The sequence below is a fragment of the Ovis canadensis genome, chromosome 13 (genome assembly GCF_042477335.2).
Source record: "Ovis canadensis isolate MfBH-ARS-UI-01 breed Bighorn chromosome 13, ARS-UI_OviCan_v2, whole genome shotgun sequence".
NCBI lineage: Eukaryota > Metazoa > Chordata > Mammalia > Artiodactyla > Bovidae > Ovis > Ovis canadensis.
The window spans coordinates 84,973,264-84,997,027 of NC_091257.1; the positions used below are offsets into that span (position 1 = coordinate 84,973,264).

General features: G+C 43.4%; 1 non-coding gene across 1 annotated transcript; it reads left to right on the plus strand.

Annotated features, from left to right (window-relative positions):
- Window positions 1-11,628: 11,628 nt before the first annotated feature.
- Window positions 11,629-11,700, plus strand: TRNAW-CCA (transfer RNA tryptophan (anticodon CCA)). The gene has a single exon. It is a non-coding gene; the product is annotated as a tRNA-Trp (tRNA).
- The last annotated feature ends 12,064 nt before the right edge of the window (window positions 11,701-23,764 follow it).

The following is a 23,764-nucleotide window of genomic DNA, read 5'->3' on the forward strand; positions in this document are numbered from 1 at the left end:
CCCTGATGCTGGGAAAGATTGAAGGCAAGAGGAGAAGGGGACCACAGAGGATGAGAAGGTTGGATGGCATCACCAACTCAATGGACATGAGTCTGAGTAAGCTCTGGGAGTTGGTGATTAACAGGGAAGCCTGGCGTGCTGCAGTCCATGGGATTGCAAAGAATCAGACACTGACTGAGCAACTGAACCAACTGAGTAGTGAAAATGTGGGGATTTTTTCCACTGCTTCTATTTATTTACATGTAACCATCAGGGTTGTTTGTTAATATTTACTTATTTATTTTTGACTGCACTGCATCTTCGTTGCTGTGCACAGGCTTTCTCTAGTTGCTGTGAGCAAGTGCTAACTCTTTGTTCGAGTGCAAGGGCTGCTCATTGTGGTGGCTTCTCTTGTTACAGAGCGTGGGCGCTAGAGCCCATGCTCTCGTAGTTGTGGAGCATGGGCTTAGTTGCTCTGTGGCAAGTGGGATCTTCTAGGATCAGGGATCAAACCTGTGTCCTCTGCACTGGCTCCTGACAGGCCCCCACTGGACCATCAGGGAAGGTCCTGTAACTAGCAGTTTATCTTGTTTCATATCTTTTTTACCTGTGAAAATCCATTGTGAAATATCTTGCAAGTAAGTTACAGACATTTATTCACCCCCCAAAAAAAAATAAAATAAAATAAGCCTCTGATTGATAACCACTGTGTTATCAATAGCCACAAAATAGCCCTTCAGGTAATAGTGTCACAGGGTTCCAGAAGGCTGTTTCTTGTAGCATCCATGCAAGGATTCAAGAAGATAACTCTATAATACAATTTTCAAAAAGTAATTCTTCAGAGATTTAAATAATATCATCCTTCCTCGCCATTTTCTGCTTGATGTAAAGTTAAAACCTAGAGATACTTCACAACAACCTGCTCCTTGCCTATCTGCCAAGAATCCCTTTGCAAAAAGGCAGGCAGGTGAGTTTACCTGCTGACCCTAAAAGACCCCATGTTGACTTCCTGTGACCACTGGGATTATCAAATAGATTCAAGCCATCTTTAGCTGTCTGGGGAAGCCTTACAAATAGCTGTGAAAAGAAGAGAAGTGAAAAGCAAAGGAGAAAAGGAATGATATAAGCATCTGAATGCAGAGTTCCAAAGAATAGCAAGAAGAGATAAGAAATCCTTCTTCAGTGAGCAATGCAAAGAAATAGAGGAAAACAACAAAATGGAAAAGACTAGAGATCTCTTCAAGAAAATTAGAGATACCAAGGAAACATTTCATGCAAAGATGAGCTCAATAAAGGACAGAAATGGTAGCAAAAGACAGCAAAAGATATTAAGAAGAGGTATAAAGAATACACAGAAGAACTGTACAAAAAAGATCTTCACGACCCAGATAATCACGATGGTGTGATCACTCACCTAGAGCCAGACATCTTAGAATGTGAAGTCAAGTGGGCCTTAAAAAGCATCACTATGAACAAAGCTAGTGGAGGTGATGGAATTCCAGTTGAGCTATTTCAAATCCTGGAAGATGATTCTCTGAAAGTGCTGCACTCAATATGTCAGCAAATTTGGAAAACTCAGCAGTGGCCACTGGACTGGAAAAGGTCAGTTTTCATTCCAATTCCAAAGAAAGGCAATGCCAAAGAATGCTCAAACTACCACACAACTGCACTCATCTCACATGCTAGTAAAGTAATGCTCAAGATTCTGCAAGCCAGGCTTCAGCAATATGTGAACTGTAAACTTCCTGATGCTCAAGCTGGCTTTAGAAAAAGCAGAGGAACCAGAGATCAAATTGCCAACATCCACTGGATCATGGAAAAAGCAAGAGAGTTCCAGAAAAACATCTATTTCTGCTTTATTGACTATGCCAAAGCCTTTGATTGTGTGGATCCCAAGAAACCGTGGAAAATTCTGAAAGAGATGGGAATACCAGACCACCTGACCTGCCTCTTGAGAAACCTATATGCAGGTCAGGACGCAACAGTTAGAACTGGACGTGAAACAACAGACTGGTTCCAAACAGGAAAAGGAGTACATCAAGGCTGTATATTGTCATCCTGCTTATTTAACTTATATGCATCACGAGAAACACTGGGCTGGAGGAAGCACAAGCTGGAATCAAGATTGCCAGGAGAAATATCAAGAACCTCAGATATGCAGATGACACCACCCTTATGGCAGAAAGTGAAGAGGAACTAAAAAGCCTCCTGATGAAAGTGAAAGTGGAGAGCGAAAAAGTTGGCTTAAAGCTCAACATTCAGAAAACGAAGATCATAGCATCAGGTCCCATCACTTCATGGGAAATAGATGGGGAAACAGTGGAAACAGTGTCAGACTTTATTTTGGGGGGCTCCAAAATCACTGCAGATGGTGACTGCAGCCATGAAATTAAAAGATGCTTACTCCTTGGAAAGAAAGTTATGACCAACCTAGATAGCATATTGAAAAGCAGAGACATTACAAAGGTCCATCTAGTTAAGGCTATGGTTTTTCCGGTGGTCATGTATGGATGTGAGAGTTGGACTGTGAAAAAAACTGAGTGCCAAAGAATTGATGCTTTTGAACTGTGGTGTTGGAGAAGACTCTTGAGAGTCCCTTGGACTGCAAGGAGATCCAACCAGTCCATTCTAAAGATCAGTCCTGGGTGTTCTTTGGAAGGACTGATGCTAAAGCTGAAACTCCAGTACTTTGGCCACCTCATGCGAAGAGTTGACTCATTGGAAAAGATTCTGATGCTGGGAGGGATTGGGGGCAGGAGGAGAAGGGGACGACTGAGGATGAGATGGCTGGATGGCATCACGGACTCGATGGACGTGAGTTTGAGTGAACTCCGGGAGTTGGTGATGGACAGGGAGGCCTGGTGTGCTGCAACTCATGGGGTCGCAAAGAGTCGGACACAACTGAGCAACTGAACTGAACTGAACTGATCTTGAGAAATAATCCATTCTTGGATTACTCAGTTGTAAAAACTGATCAGGCATTTAGAAAAATAGCAAGTTGAATGTCTTCCTCTCTCTTCATTCCAAAATAAATTCCAGAAGTATCAAAAATCTTAAACATGGAAATGAAATCAGAATAGTACTAGGAAAAAGTGTGGGATAATATTTGGAATTTCAGAGCAAGAGAAATCCTTTGTGTTGCCTTTTGTACACAAGATCTGGGAGCCAATGAATAAAAAAGAAGATTGAGAAATTTAACTACATTAAACAAATTTTAACTCACTGTATGGTAAACTGAAAAAAAAAAAAAAGAAGTTACAAACTCAAGGGGAAAATATAAGCAACATAAAATAGAGAACTAATTTTTCCATTACATAAAGAAGCTTTCCAGAAAAGGAAGAAGCTTTCAGAAATCAATAGAGGGAAAATAGAAAACTAGGCTTGAAAAAAATGAGAGCTCCGAGAAAAAGAAATATAAATGGCTTTTAAACATATGAAGGAGTGGTCAACCTCTCTCAGATATACATTAAAAGCATAATTTTAAACCTCTTTTTATCTATCAAATGGGCAAAGATAAAATGTTTCATTACATGCTGTCAGTAAAAGTATGAGGAAACAGACAAAGACAGTGTTCTTGGGAATATATGTATTGGTGCTCACCCTTGGAAGGCATTTTGGTAGTATATATTCAATTTTAAATGTATAAGTCCACTTTCGGTATTTACTCCACAAATATTCTCATATGTGAGTGCAAAGATGTATGTACAAGATAATATATTAAAGCATTCTTTTATAACAAAGGTTTGTGAATAAACTAAATGCCTACTAACTACAAACTTCTTAAATGAATTATGATATATACATCTACAAAAAGAAACACAATTTTAAAATATGAGATGGCTATAGAAACATGTAGTGATAAGGAATGATCTCCAAGATATATTGTTAAGTGATAAAAACAAGGTGCCAAAGATGTTTAGCGGATGACAAGAAAAAGGAGATATATGTACAAATATACCTTTCATATCCATGTCTGTATTCTTCTGAAGGTATGCACAAGAAACTGGTTGTATTGAATTTTTCTGGGGAGTAAATATAGGGACCTGGTATGAAAGATGAAAACAAGACTTCCTTTTTAAATGAACACTCTTTTGAACTGTTTTGATATTTCTCATCATGTGTATGCATTAAATTTTCAAAATGAAACACTTTTAAAAATTGTTAATAAAAAATGCCCCGTTGCCCTTAAAGAAATTTATCTTTGAAAATTAACCAGAAACAGGTGCTAATATTTATGTTCCAAAATATTTATTATAATATAGTTTATAATAATGAAAAAATCAGAAACAACTTCAATGTCCAATAATGAAAGATTGGTTTAATGGGGTGAGAGGTAGGAGGAAGGTTCAGGAGGCAGGGGACATATGTATACCTTTGGCTGATTCATGCTGATATACAGCAGAAACCAATAAAATATGGTAAAGCAATTATCCTTCAATTAAAAATAAATAATTTTTTAAAAGATTAGTTTTTACTGTTTTTATTTAAATGAATTTCAGTATATCCACACACTAGACTGTTTTATAGCCATTAAAAATCACATTAATAAATTATGACTTAGGACATGAGAAAACGGTCACATGATAGTAAGTGAAAAAAGATACAAAATAATATGTACACTGTGATCCTGATTTTTCCAAACACATACACACACAGAGAGAAATGCTTATGAAAGAGAAAGAATATTTCCCAAAGGTTTTCTGGATTGTGGATTTTCAGTTAATTTCTATATATTCCACATTTCCTATTAAGATGTACTAATTTTATAATAAAAAGCATTAAATTTTGTATAAAGAAACAAAATTCCTATTGGCCAACTAATGCTAAATGACAAAGAAATAAACTCCCACTAAGATGGATACTAAGTTCCCTAGACCAGGTTATCCCAGCCTACGGGATCTAATGTCTGTTGATCTGAAGTGGAACTGATGTAGTAATAATAGAAATAAAGTATACAATAAATGTAATGCACTTGAATCATCCCAAAACCACAACCCCCTGCCCAGTCTGTGGAAAAATAGTCTTCCACGAAACTGGTCCCTGGTGCCAAAAAGGTTGGGGGCCACTGCCCTAGACTCTCTGTGGAGCTTGGGGTCTGGCTTTATTAAATGCGAAGTCTGGGCTCTACTGACGGACTGCTGTTTCCCAGTTATCAGGAATCAAATACCAGTTGGATCAGGTCTGCCAAAAAATGGTCCCCTGCCATTTTTGTCCTCGCATCATGCATCGGAGGCTCAGCGTCCTAGGATGGTTGACTTAGCTGGGGTCACATGATATCTTGAATGACAGCCTGAGGGATGCTGCCACACAGTGAGGGCTGAGTGTCAAGGCAATGCTGAATTGCTGTGGTCAGAAGTAAACACTTGGCAGGGACAGCCCAGTGGAAAAAGTCTCTCATTCTGAGAAACACACCACGAAAGAGTTCAGCATTTCATAATGGTGGAGATGATGGTCTTTGAAATCACTGAAGTTTAAGTCCTGATGCCAGTATTATAGTCTGTAAGGTTCTGAATGAGTAATCGGGTCTTTCTGTGCATCAGTTTGCTGAACCATGCAGTTTATAGAGGCTTCATCATTGGGAAATTAAACAGGAAAAAGAAATGAAAGGCAAACAAAAATAGAAGGAAGGTTTTCCAGGTTGGAAAACAAGAAGTAAAATTATCTGTATTCACAAATATTATCTTCTGTATAGACAATCCTAAGGTGTCTACTAACTTATTATGGAAAAATAGAGTTCAGCAATCTTGCAGGATACAAGATCAATACACAAAAATAAACTGTATTTCTATACACTTGCAATGAACAATCCAAAAATAAAATTAAGAAAACAATTCCATTTGCAGTAACACCAAAAACAGTAAAAATACTTGGGAATAAATTTAACAAAAGAGATACAAGACTCATATGCTGAAAACTACAAGATATCATTGAAAAGAGTTAAAGACCTAAACAAATGGAAAGATATCTGTTGTTCATATATTTTAAGACTTTTCAGTTCAGTTCAGTCGCTCAGTCATGTCCAACTCTTTGTGACCCCATGAATCGCAGCACACCAGGCCTCCCTGTCCATCACCAACTCCCGGAGTTCACTCAAACTCACATCCATCGAGTCTGTGATGCCATCCAGCCATCTCATCCTCTGTCATCCCCTTCTCCTCCTGCCCCCAATCCCTCTCAGCATCAGAGTCTTTTCCAATGAGTCAACTCTTCGCATGAGGTGGCCAAAGTACTGGAGCTTCAGCTTTAGCGTCATTCCTTCCAAAGAAATCCCAGGGTTGATCTCCTTCAGAATGGACTGGTTGGATCTCATTGCAGTCCAAGACTCTCAAGAGTCTTCTCCAACACCACAGTTCAAAAGCATCAGTTCTTCGGTGCTCAGCTTTCCTCACAGTCCAACTCTCACATCCATACATGACTACTGGAAAAACCATAGCCTTGACTAGACGGACCTTTGTTGGCAAAGTAATGTCTCTGCTTTTGAATATACTATCTAGGTTGGTCATAACTTTTCTTCCAAGGAGTAAGCGTCTTTTAATTTCATGGCTGCAGTCACCATCTGCAGTGATTTTGGAGCTCCCCCCCCCCCGCCTCCAAAATAAAGTCTGACACTGTTTCCACTGTTTCCCCATCTATTTCCCATGAAGTGATGGGACCAGATGCCATGATCTTCATTTTCTGAATGTTGAGCTTTAAGCCAACTTTTTCACTCTCCTCTTTCACTTTCATCAAGAGGCTTTTTAGTTCCTCTTCACTTTCTGCCATAAGGGTGGTATCATCTGCATATCTGAGGTTCTTGATATTTCTCCTGGCAATCTTGATTCCAGCTTGTGTTTCTTCCAGTCCAGCGTTTCTCATGATGTACTCTGCATAGAAGTTAAATAAGCAGGGTGACAATATACAGCCTTGACATACTCCTTTTCCTATTTGGAACCAGTCTGTTGTTCCATGTCCAGTTCTAACTGTTGCTTCCTGACCTGCATATAGGTTTCTCAAGAGGCAGGTCAGGTGGTCTGGTAGTCCCATCTCTTGAAGAATTTTCCACAGTTTCTTGGGATCCACACAATCAAAGGCTTTGGCATAGTCAATAAAGCAGAAATAGATGTTTTTCTGGAACTCTCTTGTTTTTTCCATGATCCAGCAGATGTTGGCAATTTGATCTCTGGTTCCTCTGCCTTTTCTAAAACCAGCTTGAACATCTGGAAGTTCATAGTTCACGTATTGCTGAAGTCTGGCTTGGAGAATTTTGATCATTACTTTACTAGCATGTGAAATGAGTGCAATTGTGCAGTAGTTTGAGCATTCTTTGGCATTGCTTTTCTTTGGGATTGGAATAAAAACTGACCTTTTTCAGTCCAGTGGCCACTGCTGAGTTTTCCAAATTTGTTGGCATATTGAGTGCAGCACTTTCACAGCATCATCTGACTTTAAGACTTTTACTATCATTAATATGGCAGTATTCCTCAAATTGATCTATAGTATTCCTACTTCTTCCCAGGTGGCACTAGTGGTAAAGAACCTGCCTGCCAATGTAGGAGACATAAGAGACGTGGGTTTGATCCCTAGGTTGGGAAAATCCCTTGGAGAAGGAAATGGCAACCCACTCCAGTATTCTTGCCTGGAGAATCCCATAGACAGAGGAGCTTGGCAGGCTATCATACAGAGTCAGACACAACTGAAGCGACTTAGCACAAACCTACCAAAAATCTCAGTTGCCTTTCTTGCAGAAATGGACAAAATTATTCTACATTATCAGATAATTATATATATATATGGAAATGCAAAAATAGACAAAAAAATAGACAGAATAGACTAAATTATCTTGGAAAAGAAGAACAAAACTGAAGAATATACACTTCCCAGTTTCAAAACGTATACAGCTATAGTAATCAAGGCATTGTGGTACTGGCATAAAAATAAAAATATAGATCAAGCAGAATTCAAAAATCTGAAAATAAACCTTTCCATTTACAGTCAATTTATTTTCAAGAAGAGTGCTGAGACAATTCAATAAAGAAAAGAAAGTTTTCAAAAAGTTACACTTGGACAGCTAGATAGCCACACGCAAAAGGAAGAAATTGGGCCCCTACCTCACACTATATGGAAAATAACTCAAAATTGGTTAAAGACCAAAAGTTAGGGCTAAATCCATAAAAGTTTTACAAGAAAACATAGGAGTAAATCTTCATGTCTTTGGGTTAGGCAATCATTTCTTAGATACAACGCCAAAAGCACAAACAAGAAAATAAAAAATAAACTGAACTTCATTAAAATTAAAACCTTTTGTGCAATCAAGGGCATTGTCAAGAAAGTAAAAAGACAACCCTTAGAATGGGAGAAAAATATTTTCAAACCATATATCTGATGAGGGGCTTATATCTAAGCTATATAAAGAACTCTTACAAGGCAATTACAACAAAACAGACAAACAACCCAATTTTTAAATGGGCAAAGATTTTGGACAGACATTTCTCTAGGTAATATATACAAATGACCAAGAAGCACATGAAAAAATGCTCAACATCATTAGTTATTAGGGAAACAGAGATCAAAATTACAAAGAGATACCACTTCACGCCCACTAGGATGGCTATGACCAAAAAAACGGGGTTACACATGTTAGTGAGGATGTGGAGAAACTGGAGATCTCATACTGTTAGTGAAAATAAAAAATGATGCAGACATTCTGGAAAGCAGTTTAGCATATCCTCAAACCAGAGTGACCATAAGATCCAGAAATTCCATCCCTACATAAATACACAAGAGAGGTAAAAACATATTCACAGAAACATGTAGGGTATTGTCACAATGGGATATCCCCTCCAAGAAGAACTAAAATAAAAAGTAGTAATAACACCATGTGCTGGCAAGCGTGCAGAGACACTGAAATCACACACACGTTGCCCGTGGGAATGTAAAACAGTACATTCAGCAGTTGCTGGAAAACAATTCAGCAACTGGTTACAGAAACTAAACATACAGTTACTAAGTGGTGGTGGTGATCAGTTGCTCAGTCGTGTCCAACTCTTTGTGACTCTATGAGCCTGCCCGGCTCCTTTGTCCATGAAATTTTTCAGGCAAGAATACTGGAGTGAGTTGCCATTTTCTCCTCCAGGGGATCTTCCCAACCCAGGAATTGAACCCATGGATCCTGCATTGTCCAGAGAAGGCAATGGCACCCCACTCCAGTACTCTCGCCTGGAAAATCCCATGGATGGAGGAGCCTGCTAGGCTGCAGTCCATAGGGTCGCTAAGAGTAGGACATGACTGAGCGACTTCACTTTCACCTTTCCTTTCATGCATTGGAGAAGGAAATGGCAACCCACTCCAGTGTTCTTGCCTGGAGAATCCTAGGGACAGGGGAGCCTGGTGGGCTGCCGTCTATGGGGTCACACAGAGTCGCACACGACTGAAGCGACTTAGCAGCAGCAGCAGCAGCAGCAGCATCCTGCATTGTCAGGCAGATTCTTTACCACTGAGCCACCTGCTGCTGCTGCTCCTGCTGCTAAGTCACTTCAGTCATATCCAGGCCCATAATTACTATATGACTAACAATTGTACTCTTGGCTATTTGTGCCAGAGAAATGAAAAAATTTTTGTTCAAATATAAGTGAAACTGTATGAAAACTTGTACATGAATGTTCACAGCAGTTTTTATTAGCAATAGCCAAAAACTAGGAACAACCCAGACATCCTTCAGTGGATGAATTGTTAAACTCTGATACATTCATACCATGGAATACTACTTAGCAATAAAAAGGAGTGAATTATACACACAGAAGCTCTGTGAATCTCCAAGGAATTATGCTGAGTATTAAAAAAAAAGAAAATTATATGCTATGTGTTTCTATTTATATAATACTTTTGAAAAGACAAAGCTTAGAAATAAACAGATTGTTGGTTGCCAGAAGCTGGAGACTGGGGCTGAAGGATGGAAAGAAGTGGGTGTGGTTATTCAAGGGCAACAGGAAGGGTCTTTATGGTAATAAAAGTATTGCCTATCTTGATGTCGTGATGAATTCACAAACCTATACTTGTGATGAGACTTCCCTGGTGGCTCAGATGGCAAAGCATCTGCCTACAATGCAGGAGACCGGGGTTCAATCCCTGGGTCAAGAAGATCTCCTGGAGAAGGAAATGGCAACCCACTCCAGTATTCTTGCCTGGAATATCCTATGGACGGAAGAGCCTGGTAGGCTACAGTCTGTGGGGTCGCAAAGAGTCGGACACGACTGAGTGACTTTCACTTTCACTTTCACACACATGTGATATATTGCACAGAACTAATTACACACACACAAGTACAAATGGAGAAATAGTAGTAAGATCTGTGATTTGTATCAGTGTCAATATCCTGGTTGTGACACTGTACTATTGTTTTATAAGATGTCATCACTGTAGGATTATGGGTGAAGGGTGTGCAGAATCTACTATTTCTTACAACTGCATATGAATCAACAATTATTCCAAAATTTAAAGTCTCATTTTAAAGTGAAAGTGAAGTCGCTCAGTCGTGTCCGATTCTTTGCGACCCCGTGGACTGTAGCCCACCAGGCTCCTCCGTCCGTGGGATTCTCCAGGCAAGAATACTGGAGTGGGTTGCCATTTCCTTCTCCAGGGCATCTTCCCCACCCAGGGATCAAACCCAGGTCTCCCGCACTGCAGACAGATGCTTTAACCTCTGAGCCACCAGGGAAGCCTTCATTTTAAAGCCCCCTACTTACTATGATGGAAGGAAGAGAGGAAGGGAGGGAATAAAATTAATACTAACTATGGATTTACCATAGGGTTGCACAAAGTCAGACAAAGCTGAAGCAACTTAGCATGCATGCATGCGTTGGAGAAGGAAATGGCAGCCCACTCCAGTGTTCTTGCCTGGAGAATCCCAGGGATGGGGGCTGCAGTCTATGGGGTTGCACAGAGTCAGGCATGACTGAAGCGACTTAGCAGCAGCAGCAGCAGCATGGATTTACCATGTTCTGAAATCCAGGCTCTTTAACACCTGATTGGAGATCACTATTAACATTATGATTGTCCCCATTTTATAGATGAGGAGACTGAGGCTTAGAGAATAACTGTCCCGCTCTCAAAGACACACTTTGAGGCATCAGGAGTCAAGCCCTGCTCCCTGACTCTCACTCTGCCTGTCTCCATCTTTTAGGCAAACACAGCCATCAATCACATGTCAGCAGTGACTGCATTACTCAAGAGGAAATTGAAGCCAGACTGTAAGATGCAGTCCACAAAATTCATGATTTCTTCCCCCACCCCTGCTCCTTCTATTTGGTCCCTTTTTCATATGGATCGGGTTTTTATTTCTGCGTTTATTGCACACGCAAATTACAGATGAGAGCATCGACTACACAAGTCATTACTCAGAGTAGCATCTCCCCAACTGCCACCGGACAAGGACCGAACAGCTTGTGGTTAATTTGCTATATAATCACTGCCTGTGACAGGGGGGCCGGGCTGTGCCTGTGCTAATATTAGGAAAGGGGAAGCTGAGCAAGGAGAACTCCTGGGGTGTGGGGGGGTGGGGGAAGCGCAGTGTTGAATCAGGGAGCAAGGAAGAGAGAACTGCAGAGGAGCAGACAGAGGGTCTCTGCCGCAGTCAGAGGCATCTGCTCCTCTGCTATAGAGGAGTAGAGGGCCTCCCTGGTGGCTCAGAGGTTAAAGCGTCTGCCTCCAATGCAGGAGTCCCGGGTTCGATCCCTGGGTTGGGAAGATCCCCTGGAAAAGGAAATGGTAACCCACACCAGTATTCTTGCCTGGAGAATCCCATGGACGGGGAAGCCTGGTAGACTACAGTCCACGGGGTCGCAAAGAGGCGGACACGACTGAGCGACTTCACCTTCATAGAGGAGTAGGACTGCTCCATTCCATCAGTCATGTCTTCACAAAAGAAGAATCTTCGTTGTCCAAACCTCCACCACCTCCACTCAGCCAAGGAGTACATCCGTATGTACACACTGCAACCATTGTGATGGGTCAGAGGGTGGAGGAAATTGACCAACAGGCAAGAGTTACACCATTATACGAATATCCTAACAATTTAGTAAGAAAGAACGCCAACAATCCAATAAAAAAATGGGCAAAGGATATGAACAAGCAGTTCTCCAATCAGGAAACTCGGCCTCAAAACATACAAAAAGAGGGACTTCTCTAGCGGTCCAGTGAATAAGAGCCCAAGCTTCCACTGTAGGGGGCATGAGTTCGATCCCCATGATGAGCATACAAAAAGATGTTCGACATTAGTCTTAACAAAAAGGGGATGCACCCTGCATATGTTCCAGTGTCTCCTGGTTTATAGTCTATGGGAACTTAAATAGAATTTGTATCCTGCTGTTGTGTGAAAATTGTATAAATCTTAATTATGTTGAACTGGTTCACAGTGCTTTTCAGGTTCTATTTTTCTGTCTATTCATTCAATTAATGTTTGAGAGTTTGATATTGAAACTCCAACTAAGAATCTTAATTTGTCCACTTAAAAACTAAGTGCAACCTACAGGGGAACTATATGTAACTTTATTCAGCATTTTCCAAGCCCTCTGTAAATGTGTTATCATACTTTCATGATTTAAAATTTTTTTTAAGGAAATTCAAATGAAAATCGCAAAGAGATACCATATTTTTACCTAGCAGATGGATAAAGATCAAAATGTTTGATCACACACTGAACTGGCCAGAGTGTGGAGAAGTCATCACTCTCAAAGGCTGGTGAGAGTATAAACTGGCACAGCCTCCGTGGGTGGCAATTCAACATTGTATCAAGCTGTTTGAGGCACGTACCCATTGACCCATAAATCCTACTGCTCTAGAATATATTTCACAGACATACTTGCATATATGTATGCAAAGTTGGATGTACAAGGCTATTCACTGCAGCACGGTTTATAATAACAGAAGATTGGAGACAGCCTGAATGTCCATCAACAAGGGACTGCTTAAACAAATTGCCGTACATCCATACAATAGAAATCTTTATGGCTGTTAAAAAAGAATGAGGCAGCTCTTTATGGATGGATATGAAACAATCTCCAAGATATATTGTTAAGTGAAAACAAAAAAAAACAAAACGCTGAACAGTGTGATTAGAATGCTGCTCTCCATGAGGGTTTTTTAAGGATATAGACACATACACATCCTCGCTGATATACACAGAGGATCCTTCCAAAAGGATGACAATTTTTGCAATATTTAGTTCCATAGAGAAAAAAGGGGGCTCTGGAGCTGGGAACACATTGGAAAGGAGGCTTGCTATTCTCTTTTACCTTGTTTACAGTTTGGTTTGTGAGGATTTCCCTGGTGGTCCAGTGGTTAAGACTCTGCCCTTCCACTGCAGAGGGCTCAGGTTCAATCCTTTGTGGGGAAACAGCCAAAAGGAAAAAAAGTTTGTAGCACCCCCCCACAATTTCACTTCAGTACATTATTATGCTAGGGACTTCGCTGGTGGTGCAGTGGCTAAGACTCTGCCCTCCCAGCACAGGGGGACTGGCTTCGATTCCTGGTAGAAGATTTGTTCCATTACAGGCCCTGAGCATGGGACACATTGCTGGTGAAGCATCTTCGAAAAACAGTTTGGGAGTTCCTCAAAAAGTTAAACATAGAATTAATATGTGACCCAGCAATAAGTTCTCATAACAACTTGTATGCAAATGTTTATACTGGTACCATCCTTAATGGCTAAACCTTGGAGGCAACACTAATGTCTACCAACTGGTAAGTGGATAAAAAAATATATTTACATTGACTATTATACATCATGTATACAATCCATTTCAATATATGCAATGGAATACAACTCAGCAATAAAAAAGAATGATGTATTGATATGTGCTACAACATGAATATCCTTGCAAACATTACACTAAGTGAAAGAAGCTAGTCATGTACAATTCCATTGCTATGAAATATCTGGAAGGGGCAAATCCATGGAGACAGAAAGGAGATGATAGTAATGGTTTCCAGGCTTAGGGGATGAGAGGAATAGGAAGTGACTTAATGTATGTGAGGTACCTTTGGGGGATGATGAGAACGTTCTGGAATTAGAGAGTGGTGGTGATGGTACGACTCTAAAAACTAAATACTAAAAACCACCAAATCATATACTTGAAATGGGTGAATTGTAGGGTGCATGAATTTTATTTCCATCATGCTGTTAACCAAAGAAAAGTTCAGAGAACTAAATATAAAACCTAAAACTATAAAACTTCAGAAAACCATAGCAAAAGGAAATCTGTGTAACTTCAAGTAAGTCAAAGATTCCTTATACACGCCACAAAAAGCATGAAAGATGTTCTTTGAAAAATAGTGTTAAGAGGAAGAAAAGACAAGCCACAGACTCAGGAAATTATTTGCAAATAACATTTCTGCTTAAAGGATTTGTATTTCCAGTATATAAAACTACCAAAATTCAATAGTAAGAAAATCAGTGACCTTTTTTTTTTTAAGTTCTTTGTATTTATTTAAAATTTTTGAGGGGGCTGTGTTGGGTCTTGGTTGCTGCCTTCAGGCTTTCTCTAATTGCAGAAAGTGGGGGCGACTCTCTAGTTGCAGTGAGCAGGCTTCTCACTGCAGTGGCTTCTCTTGGTGCAGAGCACAGGATCTAGGGTGCTTGGGCTTCAGTAGTTACATCTCACAGGCTCTAGAGAACAGGCTCGATAGCCATGGCTCACGGGCTTAGTTGCTCCAAGGCACGTAGAATCTTCCTGGACCAGGGATCCAACCCGTGTCTCCCGCATTGGCAGGCAGATTCTTAACCTCTGGACCACCAGGGAAGTCCAACCTAACTTTTCTAATTGGTGAACACTGTGATCAAACACTTGACCAAAGAAGATTTCTGGATGGCAAATAAACATATGAAAAAAAAAAAAGCCCCAAAATCATTATTCACGAGGGGAATGCAAATTAAAGCCGAGATAAGATTTCACTGTACTTCTGTCAGCATAGCTAAAATTTAAAAGACTGACCACATCTGTTAAGGGCGAGAATTTGGAGCAACTGGAACTCTCACACGATGCTGGTGTGAAATGGCACTGCTACGCTAGAAAAATTTTAGCAGTTTCTTAAAAAGTTAAACTACACCAACATGTGATCCAGATACTTCACTCCTAGGTGTTGACCCAAGAGAAACAAAAGCATATGCCCATGCAAACACATGCATGGGAATGTACATAACAGCATTAGCACTAATAGCCAAAAACTGGAAATCAACCAAGTGTCCATCAACAGGGAGAAACGTAAAATTCGTGGCACATTCATGGTATGCAGTGGAATACTCGTCCACTGATAAATGATAAAAAGAAATGAACTGTTAACACAAGCAACAACAGGGAGTGAATTTCAAAAAAGATGTGTGGAGTGAAAGAAGTCAGAAAAAAAATGCATACTGTATGATTTCATTTATATAAAATTCTAGAAAAGCAAAGGAATCTGCAGGGACAGAAAGCAGATCAGTGATTGCCTGAGGATGGGAGGGAGGAGAGATTTAGGAAGACAGGAACGTGGATTGCCAAGGGACATGAGGAAACTTTGGGGAGTCACAGATATGTTCATTATCTTGAGTGTAATGTTAGTTCTCCAGACGTACACGTATGTGAAATCTTTTCAAATTATATACTTTAAACAAGAGCAGTTAACTGCATATCAAGTAAACCTCAACAAAACTGTTAAAAAAAAACACATTAACAGGACTTGTGAATGGATTAGGGGTGGGGGGCGGGCAGGGAAGGGGGAAAGAAACATCAGGTGTGACAGCCGCCCCAAGTTCCCAGCTTGAGGCCCTGAGTGATGGAGGTGCCATATCCTGATGTGGGAATACTCCAGAGAGAGAGAGAGAGAGTGACAGGGGGCTGGAGAGAGAAACAGAAGGTTTCCCTGGGGATGTGTACCTTAGCCCAGAGGGAGAGAGAAGCAGAAAACCTGAGAGGCAGCCCCCAGGGTGAATGAGGATGGAGACAGGGTCGAAAGGGGGAGAGTGGGCTGAGCACCAGACCCACAAAGTCCCCAGAGACCTTACAGGAGCATCTTAAGCTTAGGATCCAGAGCAGAACTATGCCCAGGGCTGGCCCCCAGGCCTGAAAAGAGGGGTGTCGTTGGAAGGACTCAGGAAGGAAGAGGGCGTTCCACTCTCCCCTGGACCTGGCACATACATTTCCACGTTGAGATCAGTGTAATTATCCCCATTAGACAGACAAGAGAACTGAGGGCCACAGGAGAGAGGAGACCCGTCTCCCAAGGTCACCCAGCTTGTATCCAATCCATATCTGGGGGCTCAAGTGCTCCTTTCAGACACTGAGGTGCCCAGGAGAAAGCCCACAGGGGCCAGGTTTAAACCTAGCACCCATTAATGCCCCCCAGGGCACAAGCACACGTCTAAGGCAGTTAGCATGAAAGAGGGAGCACAGCTAATTGCCTGTACAAATTAACTCTAATGTGGTCGGTATCGATGTACTTATCTTTCTTTAATTACATTAATCAATTAATGAAGAAGATGGCTTCCTCTGATGATAATTTCCAAGGCCCATATGTTCTTGGGCATCTGGGTGGAGCACAGGAATTTCCTCTGGGGCTCTGGCTTCCATGGACTACAGGGCAGGCATCAGTAGGAGAATCTGCCCCTGAGACTTCTCCACCCTGAAGCTGAGCACTGTGAGAGGAGAGGCAGGAACCAAGTACTGATTCCAGGAGAGGTGATCAGCAGATGAAGTGCAGACTCCTCTCCCAGCATTCAAGGCCCCTCTCCAGCAGCACTGCGCCCTCGACCCATGTTTATAGCCTGAGCTGACTGATTTTCTACCAGCTAACCATGCGTGCTCCTCCACCAGAGAGGCCAGCTCGCATCAGTCAGGGTCGAAGGCAGGCCAGGCTGTTGTTCCTCCCCAGTGCCTCGGAGAAGGCTTGCCTACAACAGCCTCCTTCATTCATCCATTTCCGATTCAACAAATATTTACAGTCCCTGCTGTGGGGAAGCCTCCAGCCCTTTGGGACAGACAGACATTAAGCAGATCTATGACTACACAGGGCAGTGGTTCTCAGCCCATTAGAATCAGCAGGGGAGCTTTTAGGTACAATGCCCAGGCCCCACTCCAGACACATTAAAACAGAAAGAATCTCTATGGGCAGGGCCCAAACATCAGTAATTTTTTTTAATTCCTTCAGGTGATACGGCTGTGTAGGCAGCATTGAGACCTTATCTCAAATGCTGCTACCCAGGGTTTCTTGCCCCAGAGGTTTTTCAGAGTATGACCAGCCAACCGTGCTGATACAATTCTTTGTTTCAACGAGATAAATTTATATTAGCTACTGTGTTTTCCACGTGTAAATGTGGCACATCGTGGGGAACAGGATTCCTCAGGTTCCTGCTCACTCTGATTTGCCTTTTTTTCATTCCCTAAAAATAAAAATATTTAGCTTCTACTCATCAGACCTCACTATGTGCCAAGAACTACAGTTTACATTAATGATCTTGTTTAAACTTCAGGACGACCCTTGCGTGTGTCCTCAGTCACTTCCGTCGTGTCCGACTCTGCGACCCCATGGACTGCAGCCTGCCAGGCTCCTCTGTCCAGAGGATTCTCCAGGCAAGAATACTGGAGTGGGTTGCCGCGCCCTCCTCCAGGGGATCTTCCCAACCCAGAGATGGAACCTGTGGCTCCTGTGGCTCCTGCACTGTAGGCGGATTCTTTACCACTCCGGAGCCATCCAGGAAGCCTTGTGCGTGCGTGGATGCTCAGTCACTTCAGTTGCATCCAACTCTTTTGCGACCCCATGGACCGCAGCCCGCCAGGCTCCTCTGCCCATGGAATTTCCCAGGCAAGAATACTGAAATGGGTTGTCATGCCCTCCTCCAGAGGATCTTCCCTACCCAGGGGTCAAACCCACATCCCTTATGTCTCTTAAATTGGCAGACAGGTTTTTTACCACTGGCGCAACCTGGGAAGCCCTTCGAAGAATCGTTGTGTATGTGTGTGTGTTAGTCATTCAGTTGTGTCCAACTCTTTGTACCCCGTGGACTAGAGCCCACCAGGCTCCTCAGTCCATGGAATTCTCCAGGCAAGAATACTGGAGGAGGTAGCCATTCTCTCCTCAAAGATTCCAGGGGATCTTAGGGAGCAGTAAATGAAACAGCCCATAAAATGCTTTGGACATAGAAAGTTCTCAGTAAGTATTCATCACTGCCATCACTTTCATCCTCCAGGGTTCCGAGGTGGTGGGGGTGGGGAGTGCGGCGAGCTGAAGGAATTAGAGGAGGGGAAGGGTCCCATAGTCTTCCTCAACCACAGAGCAGGAGACCCAAGTTCCCCATTCTCTCTGCTCTCCCTCAAAACCAGTACTGACCTCGCCATCAGGCTCAGAAGCACGTGCCTGAGGCCAGTGGTATTTTACACCCAACAATATTTTAACCTCTTTTCATCTTCTCTTGCTGTAGTAAGAAGACCCCACACCATCAGTTGATTTACCCTCTGCACATTTTTGAGTGTACAATACACTACTGTCCACTATCAGTATAATGTCATACAACAGATCTCTAGACCTTATTCATCTTACTTAACGAAAACATTTTTTATTGAATTACATTGGATATACAACATTGTGTAAATTTACAGTGTACTCACCTGGAACTTTATGCCTGTTGATGAGTAACTCTCATTTCCCCCTTGCCCCCAGCCCCTGGCAACCACTGATTCCACGAATTTGATCATTTTAGTTACCTCCTATAAGAGGTATCATTAACTACTTGTCTTCCTATCACTGGTTTATTTCACTGGACAAAATGACCCCAAAGTTTTTCCACCTTGTTGCATATTGCAGAATTTCCTTCTCTCTAGTATCCATTGTTTGTATATACAATAGTTTACATTTCTTTTAAAATCAGAAAAGAAAATTAACTTTAAGAGGCCAGGGACTTCCCTGAAGGTCCAGTGGTTGAGACTCTGCACTTCCAGTGTAGAGGGCATGGGTTTGATCCCTAGTTAGGGAACTACGATCCTGCAGGCCACACAGCACAACCAAAAAAAGAGAGTAGATCAAAATTCAGCCTGAATGGGAGCAAGGTTTGGAGGAGAATGGATACATGTATATGCATGTATGACTAAGTCCCTTTGTTGTTCACATTGTTAATCAGCTATGCCCCAATACAAGATAAAAAGTTTAAAACAAAAAAAGAGTAGACCAAAATGTTTTACTTTTTAACTCATCAGAAACAAATGAAATTTTTAGGGAAGTGAAAAGTGAAATTGAAGTCCCTCAGTCACGTCCAGCTCTTTTGCGACCCCATGGTCTGTAGCCTATCAGGCTCCTCCATCCATGGGATTTTCCAGGCAAGAGTGCTGGAGTGGATTGCCATTTCCTTCTCCAGGGGATCTTCCCGACCCAGGAATCGAACCCAGGTCTCCCGCATTGCAGGCATACGCTTTACCGTCTGAGCCACCTTTTTCTCTCATCAGAAACAAATGAAATTTTTAAGAATCCACCCAAAAATCTATTCTCTTAGGAGGAGACCAAAAAGGCAGAAGTGTCCAGGGTCCATGGAAGTTACGAGGCAGCCTTGCTCAAAGCCCCACCTGTGCCTGCCTTTTTGACCGTCTGCCCCTGCCTTTATTCAGGCCGTGTTTGCCTCTCCTCTGGACGGTGGAGTGAGGCTCCCAGAAGGTTTCCCAGCTTATTGTCTCGAATCCTCCACAGAGCAGCCCACACAACCTGTCAAAAATCACAAATCTGACTAGGTCTCTCCTCTCTGCTAAAAGCCTTCCATGGCCCCCCACTGCCCTCCAGACGAAGTCCACATGCTCAGGCATGGAACACGCCTCCTGCCACTCCCTGCACTCCCCCTCGCCTTCCTGCTCTCGCCCCTCCATGCCAGTGCCCTCTACCCAGAATGCCTTTCCTCTGCAAACTCCTAGCCATCCTTCAAAGCCCAGCTCCTCTAAAAGAAATTCCACACATTCATCATGCTGTGATTCAGGCTGGGCTGGGTCTTTATTGCTGTGTGCAGGCTTTCCCTAGCTGCAGCGAGCAGGGGCTACTCTTCACTGCAGCGCACGGGGTTCTCATCACTGTGGCTTCTCTTATTGTAGAGCACAGGCTCTAGGGGGCACGAGCGTGGTTGCCCCAAGGCATGCGGAATCTCCCCAGACCAGGGATCCAACCTGTGGCCCCTGCCTCGGCAGGAGGATTCTTTACCACTGGACCACCGGGTAAATCCCATGATGTGATTTTGAGTAAATATTTCCAAGGAGTCAGGGCTATGTTTCCTTGGTCACATCCCTCCAACGCCTGGTTTAGAGCAGCTGGCCCAACAGGGTTTGCAGAGGCGGCAATGACACTCCTGAGGTCACTGCCCCTCTCCTGGAGCCCTGCGGTTTCCAATGCCGAGGAACGTCCCCAGGTCCTGCCCACCCCTTCCCCATCCGGTGCCCCTGGAATCTAGCATCTCTGGTGCACGGTGGCAAAGCAGCCCTTGTTGAGTAGAACTATGAACTTCACCTACAAAACCCCTCGAGGAGAAGCCGTCAGCCAGCCGTATTGGAGGGGTGGCTTTCCAAGCCAAGAAAATCCCAGCGGTTCCTGTTCAGAGACCTGGGCAAGCTCAGGTGATCAGGTTCAGCCTCTGTCTGTGGCTGGGCAGCCTTCTGTGCCTCAGTTTCCCCATCTGCTAAGAGTGGATGGGACTGAAGCCTCTAAAGAAAGGCTACTTCGGAGTCTGGCTGCGGAAGCTCTTCCGGGGCCTCCCTTTAGTCCAGGCAGAAATGACCAACACAGAGGCAAGAGCGCCACCTACTGACGCCCAGTTTACCGAACCACCAAAGAAATTGCCAAAATCGGCAACCTTCAACTTGAGTCAATTGCCTGCATTCTCCCTTTGCAAAGCCGCAGCCCCCCATCTCTTGCCCAGAGCTTAAGGGCCTACCCTCCAGCCTGGCCAAGGTGTTTGGCTGCACCATTCCCAGCCCCGAAGCCCAGGACAGCCAGGAGTCCCTGTGCCAGCCTGCCTCCTGTGTCAGGCCCAGCACCAGGGCAGCCCCCAGCTGCCAACCGCCCCCCACCCCGCCAAAGCCTGGGCCTGCGGCTGGAAGTGGAGAACAATGATCCCTATTGTGACTAAATTTCCCCCTGAAGATCTCATTCAAGATGTTAGAGGGAGCGATCATAAAAGGAATTAATAGTTGATTCGCTGTATAATTTCCTAGTTCAATATACTTTAGTGCAGCAGCTAAATGAGCCATCCCGACCGTTCGGTGGGGCCAGATAGCGACTTTATCACTGGGATCTCAGGCTGAGGAATAAAAGCAATTCTTCTGAAGTAATTGCGTCTAATTAAAAGAAACATTTAAAAAGTGTAACCAAAAGGAATTCATTTCAAATGGAAAATTAATGCTGAAAAATAGCCCTGAGCTCTCTTGTCGCAGCTAATAGCCAGGCAGACGCAGAATAATTAAACTGTTTTGAAATGTCGATACCATCCTCCTCAGGAGAAGATGGGCACGGCTGAGCACATCGAGGGCATCGGTCAAGGGGGCAGCCTCCAGAGAGGTGGCCAGCACAGGAACTCGGGGTCAGCCACAGGCTTCAGGCGGGGTGAGGACCCGGTCACTGTGGGCAAGGCTGGAAGAGGTTGGTGACATTGTTGCTCCTTCTTAAGCATCATGAGTGTCTGAGTGTCCCATTAAATCCTCAGAATGGGGACTTCTGCATCCAGTCCCATCCCTTCATGGCAAACAGAAAGCGGCGGAGGGGGTAAAAACAGTGAACAGTGGCAGACTTTATTCTCTTGGTCTCCAAAATCACTGAGGATGGTAACTGCAGCCATGAAATTAAAAGATGCTTGCTCCTTGGAAGAAAAGCTACAACAAACCTAGATAGAGACATTATAAAGCAGAGATATCCACTTTGCTAACAAAAGCCCATATAGTCAAAGCTTTGGTTTTCCAGTAGTCGTGTGCGGATGTGAGAGTTGGACCATAAAGAAGGCTGAGTGCCAAAGAGATGTGGTGCTGAAGAAGACTCCTGAGAGTCCCTTGGACAGCAAGGAGATCAAACCAGTCAATCCTAAAGGAAATCAGTCATGAATATTCATTGGAAGGACTGATGCTGAAGCTGAAGCTCCAATACTTTGGCCACCTGATGCCAAACAAGTGCCAGACATTGGAAAAGACCCTGGTGCTGGGAAAGATTGAGGCTAATAGGGGAAGGGGGTGACCTGGGATGAGATGGTTGGATGGCATCACTGACTCAATGGACATGAGTCTGAGCAAACTCTAGGAGACAGTGAAGAACAGAGAAGCCTGGCATGCTGCAGTTCATGGGTCAAAAAGAGTCGGACACCATGAGCGACAGGACAACAGCTGTTAGCCCAGTGGCTTAGACCCCACTCCCAATGCAGGGGGCCCAGCTGAATCCCCGGTTGGGGAACTACATCCCACATGGCCCAACGAAAGATCCTGCATGCCGCAACCAAGACCCAACACAATCAAATAAAGAAACATTTTTTAAATCCTCAGAATAACCCTACAAGTCTTTTAAATTATTATGATGAATATTATCATCATCAGTTCAAAACAGGGACTCCCAGTAATAAGATATCTCGTCCAAAATCACAGTTCATATGGAGCAGAGTCAAGCTTCGAACTGAGGACCACATGCTCTGGTGTTCATGTCACTCCCAGTACACAGGCCATCAGGACTCAGCTTTGGGAGAGTGGCCTTGTGCTTGCTCATGCTGTGGCTGTCAGCTGAGTCTCCACCTGGGGAGCTTTGGAAAACCAGGATCCACTCCCAGACACGCTGACTCCATCGGTGTGGGTGCAGCCTGGACAGCAGTATTTCTCAAAACCTGCCCAGGTGACTCAGTGTTGAGAATCGCTGGTCTAACTCCCCGTTACCAGGCACACTTCACCCAGTGGCCATTCCCTGAAATCTTTTTTTAACATAAATAATGTATTTTAATTTTTATTGGAGTATGGTTGATTTACAATGTTGCGTCAGTTTCCGATGTACAGCAAGATCAATCAGTTATACATATATATACATCCACATTTGTTTGGATTCTTTTCTCATAGAGGCCGTTACAAAGCACGGAGTTGATCTCCCGGTGCTACACAGTAGGCTCTTCCTTCCTTGTTAGTCACTTAGTTGTGTCCAACTCTCTGCGACCCCACGGACTGTAGCCTGCCAGGCTCCTCTGTCTATGCAATCTCCAGGCAAGAATACTGGAGTGGGTAGCCATTCCCTTCTCCAGAGGATCTACCCGACCCAGGGATCAAAACCAAGTCTCCCGCATTGCAGGCAGATTCTTCACCATCTGAGCCACCGGAGAAGCCCACAGTAGCTTCTTATTAGTTCTCTATTTTATATATAGTAGTGTGTATATGTTGGAGGAGGCAATGGCACCCCACTCCAGCACTCTTGCCTGGAAAATCCCATGGACAGAGGAGCCTGGTGGGCTGCAGTCCATGGGGTCGCTAAGAGTCAGACACGACTGAGCGACTTCACTTTCACTTTCCACTTTCATGCCTTGGAGAAGGAAATGGCAACCCACTCCAGTGTTCTTGCCTGGAGAATCCCAGGGATGGGGGAGCCTGGTGGGCTGCCGTCTATGGGGTCGCACAGAGTTGGACACGACTGAAGCGACTTAGCAGCAGCAGCAGCAGTGTGTGTATGTCCACCCCAATCTCCCAATTCATCCCTCCTCCACCTCTTGTCCCCTGCTAACCATAAATTTGTTTTCTATACATGTAACTCTGTTTCTGTTTTGTAGCTAAGTTCATCAATACCCTTTTTTTTAGAT